The 22,794-nt window shown below is 44.9% G+C and overlaps 1 long non-coding RNA gene across 1 annotated transcript; it reads left to right on the plus strand.

The window, feature by feature from the left end:
- Positions 1-1,777: 1,777 nt before the first annotated feature.
- LOC118080282 (uncharacterized) lies at positions 1,778-22,212 on the plus strand. The gene is made up of 2 exons (XR_004691955.2): positions 1,778-2,228; positions 19,387-22,212. It is a non-coding gene; the product is annotated as an uncharacterized LOC118080282 (long non-coding RNA).
- Positions 22,213-22,794: the final 582 nt, after the last annotated feature.

Here is a 22,794-nt window from a genome sequence, read left to right on the forward strand (position 1 = left end):
GTCATATCAAAAGCAGGCAATTCACCATACTGTATTTCTCTGTGTGTCATATACAGAAACACAGAGAGGGAGCGATAGTCTGGGTGGATTCATCTGCCCAGACACCCTTTTCAGCCTGGTCAGATGAAGCTTTTCAAAAAAATGAAAATCACAAGATAGATTAAGCCAGGCCAGGGAACATCTCTAGATCTCTTCCAACTTCCCACTCACCCCATCTCAAGGAATCCTCAGTACTGTACATCCTGGGCTGCAATTACTCATGATGAATAATAAACATTCTACTGTATTCCACATGTTCTAGATTCACTGATCCAGAATGCTACTGCCTGGCTACATAAGCAGAATCACCAGCATAAGACAAAAGGCTCATCTGCCCTGTACATTTAAAGCAGGATCATGCCACTTTAAAGACTCCATGGCTTCAGCCCAAAGAACCCAGGGACTGTATTTTAAGGGTGCTGTGAGTTACTAAGTAGTTAACCGTATTCCCTGGCACAGAGCTACAATTCCTAGAACTCCCTGAGAAGAGGGATTGATGGTTAAACTACTGTAGGCCCATGAGGTGAATAGGGGACTCCTAACAACTGCCAGCACCCTTAACAAACTACATTCTTTGGTGGGGAACCATAAGACATAAGAAAGGCTGCTGGATCAGGCCATTGGCCCAGATAGTCCAGCATCCTGTTCTCACAGTGGCCACCCAGATGCCTATGGAAAACCAGGGAGCAGAACACAAGCACAAGAGCATTCTCCCCTTCCGTGATTTCCAGCAACTAGTATTTGGAAGCATCGCTGCCTCCAGCTCTGGAGATAGAGCATAGCCATTGTGGCTCGTAGCCATTGACAGACCTCTCCTCCACCAATCTGTCTAATTCTCTGTTTAAGCCATCCAAGCTGGTGGCCATCACTGCCTCCAGGGGAAGCGAGTTCCATATTCTGACTATGCGCTGTGCGAAGTACTTTCTTTTATCCATCGCTAATCTCCCAACACTCAGCTTCATTGGGTGCCCCTGAGTTCCAGTGTCAGGAGAGAAGGAGAAAAAACTTTTCTTTATCCACTTTCTCCCTGCTATGCATAATTTCAGAAATTTCTATCATGCCACCTCTTCACTCACCCTTTCGTTAAACTAAAATGCCTTGAACTCTGCAACCTTTCCTCATAGGGGAGTCCATCCTTTGAGTTGCCCCTTTGTGAACCATTTCCAACCGCACAATATTCTTTTTTTCCTTTTCTTTTTTGAGCTGAGGGGACCAGAACTGTACGCCGTGTTCCAAATGTTTCCATGGTGACTGCTTAAAGCGGTACGATACTTCTTTAGATGTATAGCACAAACAGAGCCAGCATCGCTAACATATAAAGAAAGAATGCTGGGGGGGGGTCCATCTTGTTTGTATAAGGTGGCAATTAAAGGGAGGGGGGTTAATCAGTAAATGATGTGCATTAATTGATCTTGCCCTTAGTTATTCTCATCTCCTGCAGTTTGCAAGCAGAGGGTATTCGGCGTTTGTCATTGGCAAAATGGGATCCATTCCTTCCAAGCATGTGGTTCTCAGCGCTTCTCTGCTTTCCCAAATGGGGCAGGAAAAACTGGAGAGGAAGTAAATTATTACAAACAACTTTCTCTGAGTGAGTTCATTTACGTTCCCAGGCATGTAGCTGGCAACAGCCTCAGACCTCCCTCCCTCCTTTGCCCCACCTCCCAAAGCTTTCCCTGCCACCCCTCCTCCTTTCCTCCACTGCCCCCCTCCTTACTGGCTGCCTCTCTCCCTCCCTCCTTCTTTCCCTCGCAGTCTTAATGACTTCCACATGGGCTTCTGGCATTCTGAGCATTGTCTGAAATCTCCAAATTTAGAAGAAATATGAAAATTGTCAAGCACGCCTTCCTTAGGGGGTAAAACCAACATTCGCTTGAACTGTCGCAGGTCAAGGCAGCGGGACCACGTGACCAGGCCCCAGCCAATGGCTGCCCTCAGGACCACTGACAGATGAGGCCGTCCGCCGTGGAGCATCGTCTTTCAGCTCATATAAGGTAAAAGTAAAAGGTTTTCCAGATTCTGAGCAGTGAGGGAAAAGTTTTCACCCAGGACCCCTTGTGCCAGCGGCTTAAAAAAGGAGTGTCAACACCGCTCTCCCAGTGTGGCCCTCTGTGTTTCGAAGAGAGGAGATGGCGCCCACCTTCCCCATCCTCACCAAGGGCCTAGTGCATGACAGGTGTGGGCAAGCACAGGTACGTTCCTACCTACTGTTTGTGGATGCATAGGTGTGAGTGGATATTTGCATGTTTGTGGCAAATGTGTTCTACAGGTACATGGGTCTGTGTGTTGAACGTCTAACATCAAATTGTATAATACCCATATAAAAGCAATGTAAGTTGGTGACTCTAATGCTTCCCTATTCTTAGATGTTGTGCTAATTGGTGTGCCCCATATGCAGTGACTTTGCTTCTAACTTTTGCACGGTGGTAGAATTATTTTTGCATCAGAACTGGTTCTTGTTCTGGGATGGGAAAAGAAGGAAGGAAGGATGATGGAGACAAATGGACAGGCGAAACAAAAAGGTCAAGAATCTCCACCCTCAAAGAGTTTCGGAGTTCCATTTGTAGAAAGCACTTTAACTGGTCTCCCCTCAAAATACACCCCTCAAACATTTGAGAGTTGATGTGGTGTACAATGGCTGGAAATGGGGAGCAGAAGATCTAGCTAAGCAGTCAGTTTTTTAGATATATATATATATAAATAATAATCTCCTTTTCAGCAGAATCATGACATCTCTGTCTGCTGCTGTTTGCCCTGCAACCCCTTTCATCTCTGCATCCTGCTGTCTTTTTCTAGATGGTTATCATAAGCGCTGCAGAGCGATGGATGTTGAGAACTGCTGTAGCAGAGCACAGGAAAAGAAAACGCCAATCTTCAATAAAACAGCATTTTGTGGGAAGCTTAACTAGAACCTACTTAGGAAACTTATGACACCTCTTTCCCCTGAGAGTCGTTCCCCCCCCCACCGCCGGCCCAAGTTCCCCAGGGCTAGCTCTGAGAAAGTTACACTGACAAATAAATGGTGCTTCATCCTACCCTGTATAAGGCAAAAGGGGCTGCTTCTCCCAGAATCACCAGACAGCACTACAAAGGCTGGCTGCTTGGCTCTAGGATGCAGATGTCTCTGGGAGCTGCTGGCGTTTGTTTGTTCCAAAGCACGTTCCAAGTTGGAAAAAATAAAAAGCAGAATAATTTCCAATCTAGACTGCCCTCCCTGCCTCCCACCCTGAAGTGGAAAATGGCAAATGGGTCATTCTGCCCTCCCAGGGGTGGTCCCGGGGCAGATGTTGGATTGCTGAATTTAGCGTGCCAGCATGTATTGATCTGGGGGCGGGGGACGCCTGGGCATTTCAGGCACTTCTGGTAGTGTGTGGCAATGCCCAACTAGAACTGCAGTCAGGGGCTGTCCAGTGGAAAAAGCTGGCACCCACCAGCCAAAGGCGCAGCAACCAAATATGTCACAGGTATCCTAAGCGTTGCTGGGAGGCAAGGAATTATCTACACTGGGGTAGCCAACATTCTGGGTTACTCCTCCCATCAGCCCCGGCCAACATGGTCAAGGATGCTCAGAGTTGTAGTCCACAGCATCTGGAGCGCACCATGTTAGCCACCCCAGTATCATATCTTGGAACCTCTGGGGGTAAGAAAGTACTCTGGGCAATAAGCCAATTTACTGCCCTGGAGCCCAGGCAGTTTCCTATATGCACAAGTCTAGCCTTCCAACAGGTCAGATTGACAACTGAGCAGTCTCATGACATTTAAGAGTGACTGGTGGGCAGGGCAGTTGCTGATTTTTCAGCCACTTAGAGCATTTCTGGCACCCAGTTCCAAAGCGCTATGGGCATAGAGGACCGACCACTTTAGTGCCTTCCAGCTGGTAGGTAAGGAGTTCTTTTCCAGAACATGCATGTGCAGATTTCCCAAAGCAATTATCGGTAGGAAATTAGGGGGAAGCTTTGTCTAGACAGGCTGCATCTCAGAATTGCTCCTGGACAGAGCAGTGTTTCCTTTGCCACTTGCAAAAAAAAAAAGTTGTCTGGAGATGATTTAAGTTTCTTCCTTTAAAAAAAAACAAAAAACCTACAGCTTGCAAAATACGTTTGCAGCTTCAGAACTAAAAGGCTTGGAAAATTGGTTCTGTCCAAGAAAAGAAAAAGGGAAAAGGGAAAAACCGCCCTCTGCCCTCCCCTTTTCCTTCAACGTTTCCACACCAGCACTTTCTTTTATTCCTCTTCAGAAGCACTGTGTTTAAAACGGCATAGAAAGAATTTGTATGTGTTGCCGGTGAGTCACTGCGGTAATTTGTTAGGTCCTCTTTGCTCATTCCTTTTTCTTTCTATTTTTTTGTACTTTATGGATTAAAGCTGAAGCAGTCAGGAAAGGGTCGAAAATGTGCACCTCTGAAACGGTAGACAGGTCAAACGTGACTTTGAGGTACATGAATGCTGGAAAAAGGCAGGAATTATTCGAAGAATGGATTCAAAAACACTTGCAGGTTTTGTGTCCTGTGTAACAGCCTTTAATGTAGAAGAAAATGAAAACGCAGGTTTTACCGTCCCATTCAAAAACCCAGCAGCACTTAGCTTCTTGTGCAAACATGCTGCAAGGTTATGTTATCTAAGTTTATTTATTTATTTTTAATATGTGAGGAGGGAAACTAAAGACTGGAAGCGGCCACCAGCTTGTTACAGAATAGCCCTCTTCACACGTTATGGTAATCAAATGGAAAAAGCAGTCCATGTGCCAATTGCACATGGACAAAAGCACTTCCAGTGCCAATTGGGGTAGCCAATGTGGTGACCTCCAGATGTTTCAGACTACAACTCTCATCAGTCCTGACAAGCAGAGCCAGTGGTCAGGGATGACAGGAGCTGCAGTCCACATTGGGAGGTTACCAGATTGGTTACCCTGAGCCCAGATTCATGGCTTGTGAAAGAGCCTACACATGGAACTCATCAGGCAAGGCAGGGTTCCCAAATGCATGTACAGTTGTACACACACAGGCTCTTCACAAGTTACACTGAGTGTGTGTTAGGCAGCAAGTCTGATCCCATTCTCCCATTGCCTACAGAGTTGTTGCGCATCACCCCAATCTCTGAACACTGCAAGATACCAGGGGTTCCAGGCGCTTACTAGGGGTTCATGTTTCCTTTGGAATTAGGGACAGTGGAGATTGTGGTATCTTTATGATATATGGTTTATTTACACATATATTCAACCTAAGCCTACAATAGAGGGGTACACAGCATCAACACCCCAAGAGGGTCTTACTTCACTCATAACCACAGCCTTGGATTCAAGCAGAAATCAAGCATGTCTCTCTCTCTCTCTGGTTTCTACCTACTTTTTTCCAGCTCCTATCTCACATCACTCAACTCTCCACTCTCAACTCTGCTTTTGTCCTTCTAGCCACCTGCAAGTTGAAGTTTGCCTTCTCACACAAAGCCTCTTTCTTTGTTCCCCTTAATGCCCCATCACCCAGGCTATCATCTCACCAGGAAGCTAGCTTGGCTATTCCAAGAATTAGAAGGGGGCCCAGGCACCCAGTCTACCCAGCCCCAAATTGATAACCCAGTGTTAATGTGCTTCAATGTGTGTTAATCAGAAAGTACCAGGCAGTGTTAATGAATGAATGTATGTATGCTGTGTGCCATATGCCTGCAGTGTGCACATGTGTTTCCGGCAGACAATGCAACTTTGTTTTACTGCATGCAAACACATATCTACTTTCCATAGCTTTTCATGGCTATATGGAAATATTTGATCACATCCACACCATTCAGCACTTCGTTCCTCTTTGACTGAAATGGCTTCCATCAAAAAATCCTGGGAACTGTAGATTAAGTGTGATGAGTGTCAAAGTGGCTTCAGAGTATTTTAAATGGATGGTGTTGACACTGTGTGATATTTTAGATACTGGCATTGTCCAAAGTAAGTGGGGACCATAATAGTGGACTCAGAAATGTTGCCCTGTCATATTATTCTCCACAGCCATTCTATTGTCTGTCTGTCTGTCTGTCTGTCTGTCACCTTTCCGATTATTTTTCCACATTAGGCTTATAGTGTTTTCGTTACACATTTTGCCTGAATTGCTTCATAATGTGAATCAAAAAACTATATAAAAATACTCGTTCAAATTACAAGTCTCTCTGCCCTGCTTTTCATTCTCAAATTCATATAACTCAGAGGGCTCAACCATGGTTTAAACCTCATGTGTAAATGTGGGAGAAGGGGAGAAGGAGGGTGGATCATTTTAGGAGCCTCTTTGGAGCAGCAGACCTGTTAAATGTCCAGTGTCACACTGACAGATTTAATTGTAAGAAAATGTACTGAAGTAATGCTGGAGAACAGGATAATTTCTATGGGAGAAATTCAAGACTTTATAAGTCTTCAGAACATAAGAGCTTTGCTGGATCAGGCAAAGGGCCAATCCACTCCGTTCTCACAGTGGCCAACCAGTTGCCAATACTTCCATACTTCCACACAAGCCTTTCGTACTTTGGAGGCGAGGAGAATGAGAGAGAACCTCCTTGGAATCACACTGCTGTTTTCAAGGGATGAGACGCAGGCAAGCTCCTGCAACTGCCCATCGCCAGGTTGCTTTGCAGTTTTTGTCCATATGAATTTTTGCCATGGATGCTATTACAGCAGACCCTTTGGGTTTTGATTTAATGCTGTGGGATCAAGTCAATTCTGATAGCATTGGCATGGTCTTCTCTTGAAGCAAGGTATGGTGCGGCCCTCTATGCAGTCTGCTCTGCTGTCTAGGGATCTTAGCAGAACACAGCCCTGGGCGGTTAAAGGATTCTTATAGACAATGAGAAATAGCCTGCATTTCTAGTAATTCACCTACTGAAATCCCATAAAGCTATTGTCCTTTATAAGAGAATTTCACTCTCATAAAACTGCACAGAACAAGCAGCATATCATATGAGCCATCACTAACATTTTGCTCCAGCAACTCCACTCTGAGATATCCATTTTCATTCCGTCATCTATTTATGGTCATTATGGGAGGGGGCTGTCCTTCACTTCTCTACCTCTTCCCATATTTAACAGTGTCAGCAGAGCAGAGAGGCAGAATGGGTGAGCCAGCACTCAGCAAAGCTCAGTTTTGCTTTGCCTAGTGCCCATTAAAGGAAGTGTTTTGATTATCAGAATTATACATTTCCTCTTCTCCCATTCCTCCTCTTTTTCTGCCTCCCCCTTCCCCTGTCTTCTGAGCACAAAGCGACAGTGATGAGAGGAAAGAGCATTCTGGGGCAGCAGTGGAGTGTGTATGTAGGGAACATGCCTCCATCAGTGGCGTGTTCATTTTTTAAAAAGGAATAGATTCCATTCAAACCAAATTAGAACTTTTTGCTGTAGTCATGTCCGAATACACAGGCCTCTTTTGAGCACAGCTAATTCTGGAGTGGGAACTTGAAGTAGAAGCAAAACAACAACAACAACAACAACAAAGTAGTCAAAAGTCAAACAAGTTGATCCAATGCATTTCTGGACCCTCCTGGTCCTCCTTCTGGGAACTCTCAGATTGGTTTTGTAATTTAAAATATTTTAAAATTTGATTTGATTTTAGCTTTCCCTAAAGTAGGACCTGTAAGGTCCAAAAAGCATTAGATCAATAAATATATATTTTAACTATCCCACTGGATCTTTTTGCTTCTACTTCCAGTTCGTTTTCGGGATTCTCATTTCTGTTGCATTTTAGCTCCTACTGGAGAGGCCAAGCTAAAGGGGGGTTATAATAGTAGGCAAATAATCAATCCCATACCTCCAACTACTCCAGTTTCTGAACCTTCCCCCTGGTAAAACACCACCTCCCATTTCAGTCTTGTGGGGATATGTAAGAGAATGCCTTTTTCTTGACAATGTATACACATGTGCATGGTGGTTTTGGGGGTTCAACCCCCTACCCAAGTCCCCTAGATATTGAATCTCTAAAGGAAGAGGGCAGGTATTTCTTGACTCTAGTGCACATGCATGTAACTTGCAGGCACATAGTGTCAGCGCACTGCTCCAACCTCTTTCATTCCCTTGCCTTAATTGCCTATCCACTTGCTGCTGAATTTGTCCATATTGCAGCTCTTCTGTGATGAGTATAACGAGATCCATTCTGAGATTAAATGTTCAACTAGACATTGTATAAGGAAACAACTAATAGTCAATTTACCTCCACAGCAGGTAGAGGGAAAGTGATGCGTAGGGGCTGCGAAGAGATGGCAGCTCAGGCAGCGATCTTGGTATGAGAATAGGAGCATGATTCCAAGTATTTTCACTTGTGAAATGTTGGAGGGTATATGCAGGAAGGGCCATAGAATGGTAGTAGAGGAGATGCTTTGTACACAAAAGGTCCCAAGCTCAATCCTTGGCATCTGTAGATAGGGCTGGGGAGGCTTCCCTGTCTGAAACCCTGGAGACCTACTGCCGGTCAACGTGAACCATTCAACTGGCAGGTTGGAACCCACTGACAGGTTACAGCCAAGTTACAAGAGCACCACTACAATACAAATATACAGTACAGTGGTACCTCGCAAGACGAATGCCCTGCAAGACGAATTTTTCGTAAGACGAATGCGTTTTGCGATCTGATGGTGATTCACAAGACGAATTCATTTTGTGAAAAATTCGTCTTGCGAATTGCGGTTTCCCATAGGAATGCATTGAAATTTAATTAACGCATTCCTATGGGCAAAAAAAGAAATTTCAATGCATTCCTATGGGAAACCGCAATTCGCAAGATGAATTTTTCGCAAAATGAATTGACTCGTGGAACGAATTACATTCGTCCTGCGAGGCACCACTGTATATATTTAAAAACATGAAATACATATTTGGGTTAATGGTGGGCCCTGGGTCTGGAAAAATTGGACACCACTGGTGTAGACAATACTGAGTTAGATGCATGTTGTGTGTACGCGGGTTCTGTTCACAGAGATTACTAATAACCGAGATTACCAAGACAGGTTTACAAAGACCTGAACAACTTGGGTCCAGGGTACTTTAGGGAGCACCTAAATCTTTATCTCAGCTCGATCACTGAGATAATCCACAGGAGTGTTTCTGGTTGTCCCCTGAGTTGGTGAGGCTCATTGGACGTCATCATGAAACAGAGCCTTTGGTGTGATTAGCCCCATCCTGAGGAATACTCTGCCAACAGAGATTCAGCAGGTGCCTTCTGTTTCAACCTTTAAACGTCTGTTGAAAGCTTTTCTACGCTGCCAGGCTTATGCAGGCCAATTAAGAAAACACCTTTCTCTATTAGTTAGTTGGTGGCTAATTTTTTTTTTTACATGTTTTTATTATAAAAATGTTCAGGGTCTATTCATGCAGCTCCCCCCGGAGGATTTCTAGTGCCGCAATATTGGATTTGTATGAAGTCATGGTGAGGGAGTGGAGCAAAAGAGAAGGCTGGTTTTGAAATGGTGGCTTTAAAATGCTGGGGCAGGCAAGACTGGCAAGCAATGTGAGCAGTGGCAGCAGCCCCTAGTATAAGTATTATTATAAACTGCTTTGAATTTTTAAAATGGATAATCGGGTTGCCATATTTTGAAGAGCAAAAAAGAAGGCACATTTGTCAAATTCTACTTTTAACTATGGATCGCTATGATGACTCTACCCATGAAAAAGAGGACCTCTCAATAAATAAACGTGGAGGTTCTGAGCAGAGGCAGTGGGTACAATCTTGTGCCTACTTCATATGCTTCAATTTACACAATTGTCAGACATATAAAAAGAAGTGGGGAAGTATTTGATGGAGAGCTGCCCTGCCCTATAGTGGAGAGTGCTGGTGGTCTCCTTTTATATCAAGGCTTGCAACATATAATCTTTCCATATGCAGGAAACAAAGAGTCGTGGACTTTTATCACCCTTTCAGATGTCACTCCAGGGACCTCCCCTTTGCATTCCCTTCTCTTTTCCTCAAATGCTTCGCAACAGATGGATGTCGCCAGTAAAAAAAGAGAGCAGTCTCCTCTAACAGGCCTAGTGACGTGACTGTGTCTCCCTTGGGAAGGAATCCTGCAGACCATTTCCTCTGTCCTAGGAATGTAATGTGTAAACAGATCAAGAGGTGTCACTCCCAGGCCTACCAGTTCACATGCCCCGGAAGTGACACTCTTTCTGCTATTGCAGTCTTGTTCGGCTTTTGGATTTACTTACTTACTTACTGACTGAGTTGCATAGCAATTACGTCCCAGCAAACACTGGGTGCAGTGTGTGGAACACAGGGCCAGCCCTACCATTAGGCAGAGTGAGGTGGCCACCTCAGGCAGCTTATTAAAGGACAGGACATTGCTCATTATTGAACATTTTATGCATTGTTGCTGTTAGTAAGGGGTGGGGATGAGAGTTTGTACTCAGGTGCCAAAGTAAAATAGCTAATAGTACTCCAACACCCATCATCCCTGACCTTTGGCCATGCTGGCTGGGGCTGATAGCAGTTGGGAGTCCAACAAGAGGTAGAGGTCACCAGGTTCCCCATCCCTACAATACGTTCAAAACTAGCTCATTTATTTATTTTTTGTCTTAAAGCAGCAATTCCTAGAAAACAGCCTTTTTTATCAGCATCTTCTGCCCACTGGGCTGAAACAGTTAATAAAAGATTAAGAGCATTGGGGTATTTCTGAAAGTATGGAAAGGGAGAACGAGCAGCAAACTGGGAAGCTGAAAGATGTGGTGTAAAGCTGGTTGGGAAAGACTGAGAAGGAGGGGGTAAAATTTATGTGGGATGGGGAGACTTTAGAATATGGAAAAGGTTGAGATGAGACAAAGGCCTGGGAAGACGATGCAGGAAGGAGCTGTCTTTGTCACGGAGAGCACATTTTGTTCTGAACTGCGCTATCTGCTGGAAATCTATATTGCTCTCGGGAACAAACTTCATTGCTCGTGGGGGTGGGGTGGGGGCCTTGGCTTTTCCAGAACCAGCATCTAATCCTCTCCTGTGCTGCCCCCATTTGCATTGCAGAATGCAACTAAGGGCAGTTTCAGAGAAGCACAAACAGGATTTTCTAAGGGCTGAAACTACATGTTACCAACAAAGGTGTGCACTTAAACCCGACTGCAGCTCCTTGTAGGGAAGTCCAGGAGGGGATGATTTGCAACATAAACACATCAGGAGATGGGAGGTACTTGACCATTTCCCCACCAGCTGCTTTCCTGATGCTGCAACCGTCACACCAGCACCCAGCCCATTCTTCATTCCCATGGCTTCCAGGTGGCTCGCAAACATGAGCCTTGAATTCTATGTGGGACTAAGCAGCTTGTGGGGTAGGAGCTGCAATGGGGGATGGGGAAAGCACCTCCTCTCCCTTTGACTTCTCCACTCCTAAACACCTGCTCCTGACATTTCTAACAAAAGTGGTCATCAGGGTTTCCTTACACAAATTTGCATGCAATTTTCAATTTCACATTATGAGAAAAGAGTTGCCCTCCCACATGAATGAGACCAACATTGTGCTATGTCGTTGTTTTTTTTGTCCTTTTTACCAGGAGCTCTATGTTACCTTCTTGAGTAGCCCAGTTGCCCTGACCCAGCTGAAATGTACTACCTTGAACCAGACCCCTTGCATTTCCTCTAGCCCTGTGAAGAACAATAGGCATGGACAATGAGCTCATAAATAAGGGTACATGACCCAACACGCAGAGCCATTGTCTATAAGCTCTGTAGGTCAGATGAACACAAAATCTGGGGCATATATCCAGTAGACAGGATTCCAATTGCTCTTTCGCCACTACGTGCCCATTTTCCTTTTGAATGCTTCCAAGTAGGTGTTTTATTGTGGGATCAACGGTCCACATGCATGCCTTTTTCCTCCGTGTCCACATAATTATGTCGGCCCATATGTTATCCTCATTTAATCAAGATTTATTTATTCATATTTACAAAAGTATTTACATACCACCTTATCATAAAACTCAGAATAGTGTCCATCGATACAACACATTTTAAAAAGAAATGCAAACATTTCCCCAATACAGTTTTTAAGGTTTTTTTTTAAAAAAAACAAACTGTTGCCAATTTCCCTGGGTGGTGTTTTTTTTAAAAGATATCTGAACTGCCTGTTTGTAATATTAAACCCCTGCCTGGAAGCATCCTTTAATCTGCTTCTGAAAGCAAGAGGAAGAAGAGCAGCTGTGACTCAGCACTGACTCTGTTCCAAGCATAAGCATTCTGGAGGTTTGTGCAATGTTGTTCTGGAATGAAATGGACAGCGTCTGGGCCCAAGCCTCCTGGCAGCTCAAGGCCACATCACACTTTATGGCCCAGATGTGTTTCAGTGGGTTCACTCTGTGTTATCTAATGGATGCCAAAAGTCTGAAGGGGAGGCATGTGACCATAAGCATGCTGAGCCATGCACTGGAGAGCACCAAGTAACTGCATCTCGTAAAATAAACTGATTTATATTGCCATCCCTCTGGGCAAAGAACTTTAGTGTTCTGTGCAGGTCTTGCCCAAAGTTGATACCATCCCATACCCTCCAACACTTCTCCGATGAATTATTATTATTATTATTATTATTATTATTATTATTATTATTATACCCCACCAATTTGACTGGGTTTCCCTAGACCTTCTGGGCAGCTTCTAACATATATTAAAACATAAATAAACATTAAACAATTTTTTTTTAAAAAAACTTCCCTATATAGGATGGCTCAGGGTCGGATAACTCCATACTGTCCAAAATAGGGAGGTCCTACCATAACCTGCAATATTTCTCCAATGAAAATAGAGACATCCTAAGGAGAAGCGGGGCATTCCAGGATCAAATCAGAAACTGGGACGACTTTTGTAAATCTTTTGTCCCTGGAAAATAGCAACACTTGGAGGGTCTGCCATCCCAGTACCAAGCAACAATCCTGACTCATGCTGTTATTCCTATTGCACTCACACAGTTTTCAGAAATGTGTAGAAATATGCACAGTCATGAAAGCCACTTGGTTTATGCCACATTTGCATACCAGTTTATATATATGTGTAAGCAGAGGCGCCATCTTCTCAAGTTGATTGAGGGGGTCTGATGCGATTTCCTGGTGTTATGCGTGTGACGTTACAATGAGCCAGGGGGCAGAGCCAAACACCCTCTGAACATTGAGGACGCTGGCCCCCTCAAAAACAAACAACAACATAAAAGCCACTAGGGGCCAAAACTGCCTTGGCTCCTAGGAGCTGGCATGTGTCTATGTAGTCATCATAGAAACTGATACTGGTATAGTATTGGACTTCTGTATATGCTGATGTATTTAACCAATTTAAATTAGAAAGCTTATACAGTAGTTGAATGCCAACGCTCCATTACAGGGGGTGGGTTAACGCTTAACGGCTGTCACCAAGATTTCATCTCTTCCTCACCCTTTATATACATGCTAAACAATGGACGCCATCCTCTAAAATGGAAAATAGAGACATGAAAGTTTAATGATTAGATTTTGCATTTTGTAGTTTAAATCCACGCCTGCAACTTGAAAATCGGGATGTGGATTTCTCTCAGGGTTTTCGTCTTAAAGCACACATACAATACATGTTTGAATGCCATGTGTGCAAAGATTACCAAATGCATTAAGACTCTTCTTAAAAAAAATAAATCACACTTGCAAATGTCCCTTTTGTTCGTTATGGGATGCCTTTTTTGTATCATTGCTATATAAATGAAAATTTCTTAAAGAGCATTAAAAGAAACCCACGCATAAGAACTATATGCATTTTAAATAACCATGAACATAACTGCACAATCACAAACCTGAATCATTCATTGTGCGCCTTGTTGTATCCTTGATATATTTACACATGTTCAGTACTCCATGAACATCATGTACAAATTCACTTTATTTGGCCCTGATTTGGCCATATAGTCCAAAAACGGCCTTTGATCCTTTACTGGGAGAATCCAGCTTTCAAGCATGGAGCCAGAACAAAATGTCTGGTCCCTGAAGGAGAGAGGGAACATGAGAGAGGGGAGGAAGACAGCACCATTACGTTTCCTAACCACGGCTTCCAAAACGCCTGAACTCCACCAACCCCCTTCTCTAAGGCCCTGAAAACCTGCGCTTTGTTCTTGGCATTATGATTTATCCCAGCCAAGAACATGCTGAGGAGAAGCAGCAGCAGCATCTTGTGAGACCCAGCGCTGCATCCCCCCCCCCTGAGCCCCTTGGCTGAGCCCCAACATGGGAGATCTGGACTGCTCAGCTCTAGGAATCTTCCATTTTGACCATAAAAGGGCAGGCATTTTACAGCCCCTGCCGGGAGGATGAGAAAGGAAAAGGCAAAGCTATTTATAGGCAAAGTGGGGGCCTGGGCTTGAACTCAGGGTTAATCAGCCTGCGACTGTGGGACTAGATTGGGATCTCGCTTTGTTTTCTCATAAGTGTTTGATTTGAAAAACCAATGCCTTGGGGTAAAGGAGGAGCACTGATAAACAGTGCTCTCTGCCCTTCTATTTCCCTCTACTCCCAAACCCCCACGCCACACTTTGTAGGGTGGCTTCACATGGTACGTTTTGTACTCACGCGGACCATTGTGTGAAATCCAGCAAGTGGGCCCTTTAAAAGATTTAGATGTGGGGTCCCATTACTTTCCTGGTTCTTGCTCCTGAGTCTTTCACGTTTTAATAATAATTTTCCATTCACACGCCTCTCGTACTTGGCGGGATACACGCCTCATTATTTTGTGCTCATGGGTCTGTGCCCAAGTAGAAAAATGTAATAATGTGTGAAGCCAGCCCCAAGCCCTACAGAGCAGAGGTCTGAAGGATGCTCATTGAGTATAGTTGAGCACAAAACAATGTACAATCTCCAGGCAATGGAACTCGCTTCCACAAGAGGCAATGAAGGCTGCCATTCAGATGGTGTGGCAAATATTCCCTCTTCTGCACTCATTTCTGCTGCTTCAAGAGACATTGGTACAGGCCTTATAGCTGATTTTCCTTACCCCGATGCAGCACAATTAAATTTGTTACAATGGGAATAAAGAGCATCTTTCTGTTTTTGCAACAAGCCAGACTTGCATTTTAGACTGGTATATCACTAGTCCTCATTCCTCACCTTGAACCAATATCTCCTGTTATAAAAAGAAAGCCTTAAATTGGCGTAACTTAATTCATCTTTATAAAGGGATGTGGGTGGCACTGTGGTCTAAACCACTGAGCCTAGGGCTTGCCAATCAGAAGGTCGGCAGTTCGAATACCTGCGACAGGGTGAGCTCCCATTGCTCGGTCCCTGCTCCTGTGAACCTAGCAGTTCGAAAGCACGTCAAAGTGCAAGTAGATAAATAGGTACCACTCCGGTGGGAAGGTAAACGGAGTTTACGTGCGCTGCTCTGGTTCGCCAGAAGCAGCTTAGTCATGCTGGCCACATGACCCGAAAGCTATCTGCGGACAAACGCCGGCTCCCTCGGCCAGTAAAGCGAGATGAGCGCCGCAACCCCAGAGTTGTCCGTGACTGGACTTAACGGTCAGGGGTCCCTTTACCTTTACCTTTAATTCATCTTTATAGATTAGTTAAACCAGTTGTATTCACAGTGAATGCCATTTTTAACACTGATACTTTTAGTATGCTCGGATGTGGACCAGACACATTATTGTATAAGTCAGATATGTTTCTGTGTAACTTCTATCCAGATAGACTTTTTTTTAAATAGCTATTTTTTTGTATTTGATGTAGTTTTACTAGATGTTGCTAAAACTATTTTGCTTTGATGGTAGTAGTCTATGTTTAGTCAAAAATATTGCAGAAGTCGCAATGGATGTATTTCAGTATTTGATCTGTCATATCCTTTTATGTAGTTGGATACTTTGTGGAATGTAGTCTTGTTTTTCTTTGATAATTGAGAAAGTTTAGGGGGGGGAATCTTATTCAAAGGGGAAATTGGGTATAAATGTCCCTTCCTTGAAGCATCTCTCACTCTGTCTTTGGGGAGGTGTGTATCAACTTTTGCTTGTTGATTCTGGTAATTATGGTTTAATTAGGGGTGGTTTTTTAAGCTCTTCATTAATAATCAATATTTTAGATTTGTAATCTTAACTTGCCTTTTATAATGTTGTTAACCTTGTCCATACTCTTTTCTGCAATGCTTAAGTTCTACTAAGTAAAGGGAAAGTATTGGCTATGTGCCTAAAGACTCATCCTTGGAGCCTAAATTTTCTATGTGCTGATATGAAGGGTGACCAATTCTCCCATGTAACGTGGCAACTGAGATGGAAAAAAAACTTACCGTAACTGTCAGGCTCTGTGCCTGCTACATAGAAACCAGGCTTGGATTTCCCATCCAAACAGAGCAAAAATGGCCACGGTGGCTATATAAGAGGATGACACAAATTCATGGAGAAGTCTATCAGTGGCTGCTAACTCTTATGGTTATGTTCTGCCTCCGCTGTTGGAGACGGTAGCCTTTGAATACCAGTTGCTGGAAACTGTGAGAGTGGAGAGTGCTGCTGCCCTTTGGTCCTGCATTTGGGCTTCCCAAAGGTCTCTGGATGACCACTGGAAGAAGAACTAGATGAGACACTGGCCTGATCCAGTAGCTTCTTCTTACGTTACCACCAGCTGCCTTTGGCATCAGCTGTAGACCCACAAAAGCTATGTTTGCATGTCACAGTAAGCCACAGGTTACCATATATGAGCAGATTGCATCTGCTTCATTCCACCCTGCCAAAGCTGGGAAGAAACAAACCATGCTCCTTAGCTTAGCATTATATCTGGACCAGGGATCGTGGTTTGGCTCGCTCCCAAGATAAGCCTGTTTCTGTACCTTTCAAAATAGCTCTCTCTCTCTTCACTGGGCAGGCTGCTGTTGTAGCAGAAACTCTGCATGCTCACCAGGCAGGCAGGCTTTTACCCAGACCCAAGGCTCTTTTGTGCAGGCACCACTAACAGGAAAAAGCAGGAGGGAGCCACAGAAACAATTCCAGACTGTGTACTCTCTTCAGTCTTCTCATAGCATCCTGGGATAGCTGAAAGGTTAGACACACTGACTTGCCTAGAGGGATCTCACTCATTTTCCCATCCAGCATGAGGGGTTGGGATTATTTCCCAGAGGATGCTCCCCCTCTCGCCCCCTACGCACTGCAGGCTGCTCAGCTGGTCGGCATTCCGTGAGAGTTCCTGCACAACCCATCCCCGGCTTCAGCCTCCCAAGGGGCAGAAGCAGTAGCTGAGAACTTGACTTGGGCCTGGGAGAGAGCGAGAGAATGTGGAGCTGTTTTTCCAGAGAGGCTCATGGGTCACGTTCATGGCTGGGTTTGTGGGTTAGGCAGGACAGGATGCAATAGGATCTGGGCCAGCTCTAAGGGAAGGCTGGGTGGCGCCGGGCCGCCGGGTGGGGGGCGCCCACTAGCCGCGGCGAGAAATGGGGGGCGCCGGAGCGATCTCCGCACCATGGCACCCGGGCGCCCAACATGCTTAAGATGGCGCTGAATAGGATCAGGGCCCAAGCATCACTTATCTGGGCCCAGCACAACCTTGTGTCACAGACTGCCTTCCTCCCATCCCACACATAAACATCTACTTTGAACAAAATGGGATGATGGATTGGTGTCCTTTAGCTTCTTTAGCTCCCTTTGGTCCTTACATTTCCGGCCACCTGATTTGTATTTATAGCCAGATGTGGCACCAGGCTGTGAGTATTCATTACACATAAACAACAAACACCATTTCAATACTGCTCCCAATCCTTGGGACTAGTTGTTCTCTGAACTTGCATACATTCTGTGCTCTCTAAATCCTATTTGCAGCCATGGCTCCTTCTGTTCCTGGGAGCTCGATGTCCCGGAATGTTATGGTGCTTGTCCTTCCTCTCTGCCAAGAATACTTTTAGGAGCCTTAGTAAACAATAGCAGCCACCGCCACAGCCGCCACAGTGGCTCTCACTTTCTCTAGAATCAAAGGTCCCTCATGATTATGGCATTTGTTGCTCTTTCTGCTGCAAGTCTCCTTCTGCTCCTGGTTGGCTCTTTCTTCCTCCATATAGGTCCTGCATCTGCTTCTCAACCCACTTTTCCTTTTGGTGCCATCCACCACGGGCACATTGACCCCAGACGGTTGTCCGTGAGGGAATGAGAACCTCGGACTGACACTCCTACTCTGCACAGGGAACTCTGCCACTTGTAGTTCTATGTTATAGGAAATGCCAACAGGAACTATAGACTTCTGGGAGTTGTAGTTACTGCGTGAGTGGGTCTCTTACTAAGGAAGGCAAAAGGTAAAGGTAAAGGGACCCCTGACCATTAGGTCCAGTCGCGGACAACTCTGGGGTTGCGCCGCTCATCTTGCTTTACTGGCCGAGGGAGCCGGCATACAGCGAAATGTAATTGTTCATATACATGGAAGATGTGCATGCATAGTATTGACACACGATAATGGAAAATCCTGTGGACTTTACTACATTGTATGTTAAAGAGGTGGCTGATTCTGCACCTATTGGATGCAGTAGAGGCTATTATAACTGTATCATAGCTGGAAAGCAGGTCTATCGGCCATCACAGCTAGATGCTACCTCCATATTCAGAGACAATATATGACTTTATACCAGATACTGGGGCAAACAACAAGAAACGTTGCTCAGCCTCTGAGCTTCACAGGGACATCGGGTTCAGCTTTGTGGGAGGCAAAGGGTGTGCTAAACCAGATGGACTCTTGAGCTACATTTGTATCTTCTAACGAGTTTTCTGCAGATGGTCCAAGGCTAGTTTCGTACACTATAGCACACAGTAGGGAGAGAATGGCAGCATCTTGTCCTGAGCATGAATTAGTTCTGCTCTCCCACTTATGAGGCAAGTGTGGGTTTGGGTTGGAGCTGTTCGTCTCCAACTACCATGGGTGGCTAATGTGGTGCAGTGGTTAGAGTGTCGGACGAGGAGGTAGGGGGTCACTCATCCAGGAAGCTGGCTGGGTGACCTTGGGTCAGTCACCTTCCCTCAGTTTGGCCTACCTCAGAGGGTTGTTGAGAGGATAAAATGGGGAAGTGCAGAAAAGATGGGATATGAATATTTTAAAAATGAATCTTAAGAGATAGGTTTGGTTTTGTGTGGTTCATCATGTTCAGCTCCTTTATACGATGAAAGTAGCAGGGTCTTATGATAAGAGGTGAACGGTGTTGTGAATGGACGAAGTCAAGCACTTATCACAGAAGTGAGATTGTCATTTTCTGCGTGAGATTGTTGAGGCTTCCCATTGCTGTACCTTGCATGAAAAATACTTGCTTCTCCCACGGCGGGGAATTAGTTCCATGCTATGACCAGTAGGTTACATCCAGACGAGGGAATTCAAACAGAGTTGGATAAGCCTTTGGCTCTTTTGATGTAGCTCTTGGGATCACTGGCTGATACCTGTTCTTTTCTGCATTTCTTACAGGATTGGCTACTGGGGGGAGCAGTCACACGTCTGAGGATTGGAAGCCTTGCAAAGGACAATGGACAGCCAATCTTGAGGAAGAGTCGCAGATGGCAAGCTAGCTCAGGACGCTAGTCCATAGCAAGACTGTGACTGGTGTCAGTCCATCAAAACCTAGTTTCAGCCAACTTTGCTTCTCTTTTAAAATGAGCGTGAGGTCACAGTATCATTGTGAATGTACAGTAGGTAATGATGGTATTGGTTCAATATGTTACATTACCCAACCTTGCCGTAAACAATCTGCGGAATTGTAGCTTGCTGATGACCGGTTCCTGGCTATGTTGGGTTTCTCACCGACAGAACTATAGTTCCTACAGCTCCCTGGGGAGGTGGACTTGCCTCTGAGCCAGTTGAGTGTAAATACACACTGGCTACAGTCCAACACAGAACTATAGCATGCTTAAGCCCATTCTAATCAATTATCTAAAGTATGCTTAACCTAGCTTTGGTTTATGGCTGGCATGGGTTAGGGTGGAGGCATGGTTCAAAGGTTAGGAAGATGAAAAGAAACACTAGATGTCACCTTCCACAAATGACTGTGGTTTTTTTGCTTTTCATTTTTCATTTTATGTTTGCAGGGATTTGTCTTTTTTGGAAACTATTTGGGCAATGACGTCTTGTCCTTTCGTTCTCCCTGTCCCTTTGACTCATTGTGGCTCATTCCCAAACTTGGCTAAAACTTTTCGTTCCCAACCCAAATCTATTCTGTCTGGATATAATGTTGTGTTTGGCAGGGTTTCTGAAACACAGATTTTACAGATCTGGGGGTTTGGGGTGAGTTTTTCAGATGATCTCAAGACTTGGTAAGCCAGTCTCTCCTACCTTTCCTCCAGCTATGGAATCAGAGCTACAAAAGAAAGAAAGAAAAATGCTCAGATCCTTTTCAGAAGCCAAGCAAAGATGCAGATGTGGCGCATATTGAATGCACAGCTGTCAAAAAAAATGGTCACCGGTAATTTCAGAGAAGGTCAATGCATCAGCATATACAGGAGTGTGAAATTCAGGCATCCAGAAAGCTCATAGGACCCCTGATGAAAGCTGTTTTGCTTGCATGTTATACAGCAGTGTCTTCCAGCATCTGGCAAATGCTGCGGAAACCAATTGTGTCATTGGTTGCTGTTTTCTTCTCCTACTGAGTAGAAACCTGGATTATTTATTTATTTATTTATTTATTTATGCATGCATGCCCGTTTTGAGATGATTGGAAGCATGAGGAAATGAGTGCCTTGCTTCTCAAAGGGTGATTAGGGCCCTGCTCTCCCTCTCTCTGCTGGAGTTAGTGACAGAACCTTCCTTTCTCTATCACACAGCACACACCTCTCCCTGTACTGTGTCTGCCTGGTGAAGGAGGAGGAGAAGGGGGGTGGAGATCATTTCTGAGGGCTGTGCTTAGAGCCGAGGGGAAGGAGAGGCTGCCAAGGAGCCGGATGGAGCTGCAGCCCCTGGAGCTGCCATCTGCTTCTTGTCAGGTTGTTGTGAAGTGCTTGTTCCTGGCTGCCTGGGTGACAGAGGCTGCTGGACTGCAGCAAAAGGATGCGGTTATGACAGATGCTCTGTTTACCATACTTTGTGCCTAGTCAGGATCACACAGGATGTTTGCTTTTGCCTGGGAAAGTCACCGTTTGGTGTCTTGCTCACCTCCTTCCCCAGCGTGTGCTTTCCAAAGGGTCATCTCCGTTGGGAGGTATGGAGACCGCACTCCATCTGTCTTCCTTCGCTCATGGGAGAAGACTCCCCTTGGTGGGAATCCCTGTGCTTCCTCGAGGTGTGACGCAGCTGGGGACCCATTTTCCCCTTTACAACAGGGGTGGGCGGTCTGTGGCGCAATCAGGTGTTGTCTGACTCCAACTCCAGGCAGAATGGCCAATAATCGGATACTAGAGTTGGAGTCCAACAACATCGTGGGGAGGGGGCGGCACAGGTTCCCCATCCCTGCTCTACAGCAAGGCATGTCACTGCTCCTCTAGTGATGCATAAAGGTTCTTTCAATGTCCATTAATTCCTTGCCACTTGAGTCCTTCTTAGACTGCATCAGTAGCAGGTGGCTTAGTGGGGTGAGGGGCTGTTGCTTACCTGGCTGCCCAATGTGGAGGTTGCTGCTGGTAGCCAAGAGGCAGTGGGGAAGTCAGCACACTGCAAGCACAGTGGTAGAGCCATCCTTATGCTTCATCCACACCAACCTCTTTTCTGCCTCCCCACTCCCCCTAAACCCTTTGGTTACGAGCAGTGACCTCCATGTTGGGATGCCAGGTAAGCAATGCCACTCCACTCCACCAGCTGCTAGTGATGCTACTGGATTGCATGTGGTTCAGCTCCATGAAAGGAATGTTGGGGAAGGTGTTGCAGTGGTTGACAAAGCCTTAGGAGCAATCCAGGTCCTTCCCCTGGAGTCTCCTGCTTCCTGCTGGCACTACAGCCAGATGGATCGCTGCAGGAGAATGCCAGAGCTTTCCCATAGACAAAAATGCAAAGGCTTTCAACACTGTCTCTGCTAAATCTTAGCTCATCCTGTAGTCAGTCAGAAATCAGAATGAGCAGGTTAATTTTAGAATGTAATGATTTTACCAAGGTTATCTCACATCTGATCTCCTGTTACTCCGTTCTTGGGCAAAGCGGATCATAGCCCCCTAAGGATCCTTCTACAAACAAGAATGAAAGACAGAATTATCTCTTTTGGATCAAAGGCTGATTACAGAGACTGATTTATCTTATGGGAAAAAGTGAAGCTAAGTATAATGGAACTGTAATGAAATTGGAATGAATAAATATGTAATGTTTTTAAAGTGACAGATATATCTTAATGTAACAAATGAGTACCTCAGGAATTAGCAAACAGGAGTTTGGAAGACAATTTACTTAATAAAACAGAGGTTCCCTATTTAAATGAAAAGACTGAAGAAATATTTTGACTATGTCAAAGTTATGACAGAGTAGAATTACTAGGTCTAGTAGACAGTGAACTCTTCATTTGGTTACCCTTTTATGGGACAAACCACACAATTAAACTGCAGAATATGCCTCAAACAAGCCCAATTTGGCCTCAGTTCTTTGCCCACCTCACAGCTGGGCACAAGACCCTCACAAATTTGCCCCGAAGGTGGAAAGGTCTTAATATTAGCTTGGTGTCACTAGCTCCTAACTGCACCCTGGATTTTATCAGTTCCCAGGCTTGCATCTGGTCCTTGAATGGTCGGAGGTCAAGCATAGCTTCTAAATGCATCATTGGAGAATCTATGAAAGCTTACGTAAACCAGATTTGTGTTCTTAGGGTAACTTATTCATTTCTAAGAAGACAGCTATCCAGCTGGTTATCTCACATCTGACTTCCTATCCCATTGTAGGGCAAAGCCAAGCATAGCTGTTCTAAGT

Source organism: Zootoca vivipara, chromosome 2, assembly GCF_963506605.1.
Source record: "Zootoca vivipara chromosome 2, rZooViv1.1, whole genome shotgun sequence".
Taxonomy (NCBI): domain Eukaryota; kingdom Metazoa; phylum Chordata; class Lepidosauria; order Squamata; family Lacertidae; genus Zootoca; species Zootoca vivipara.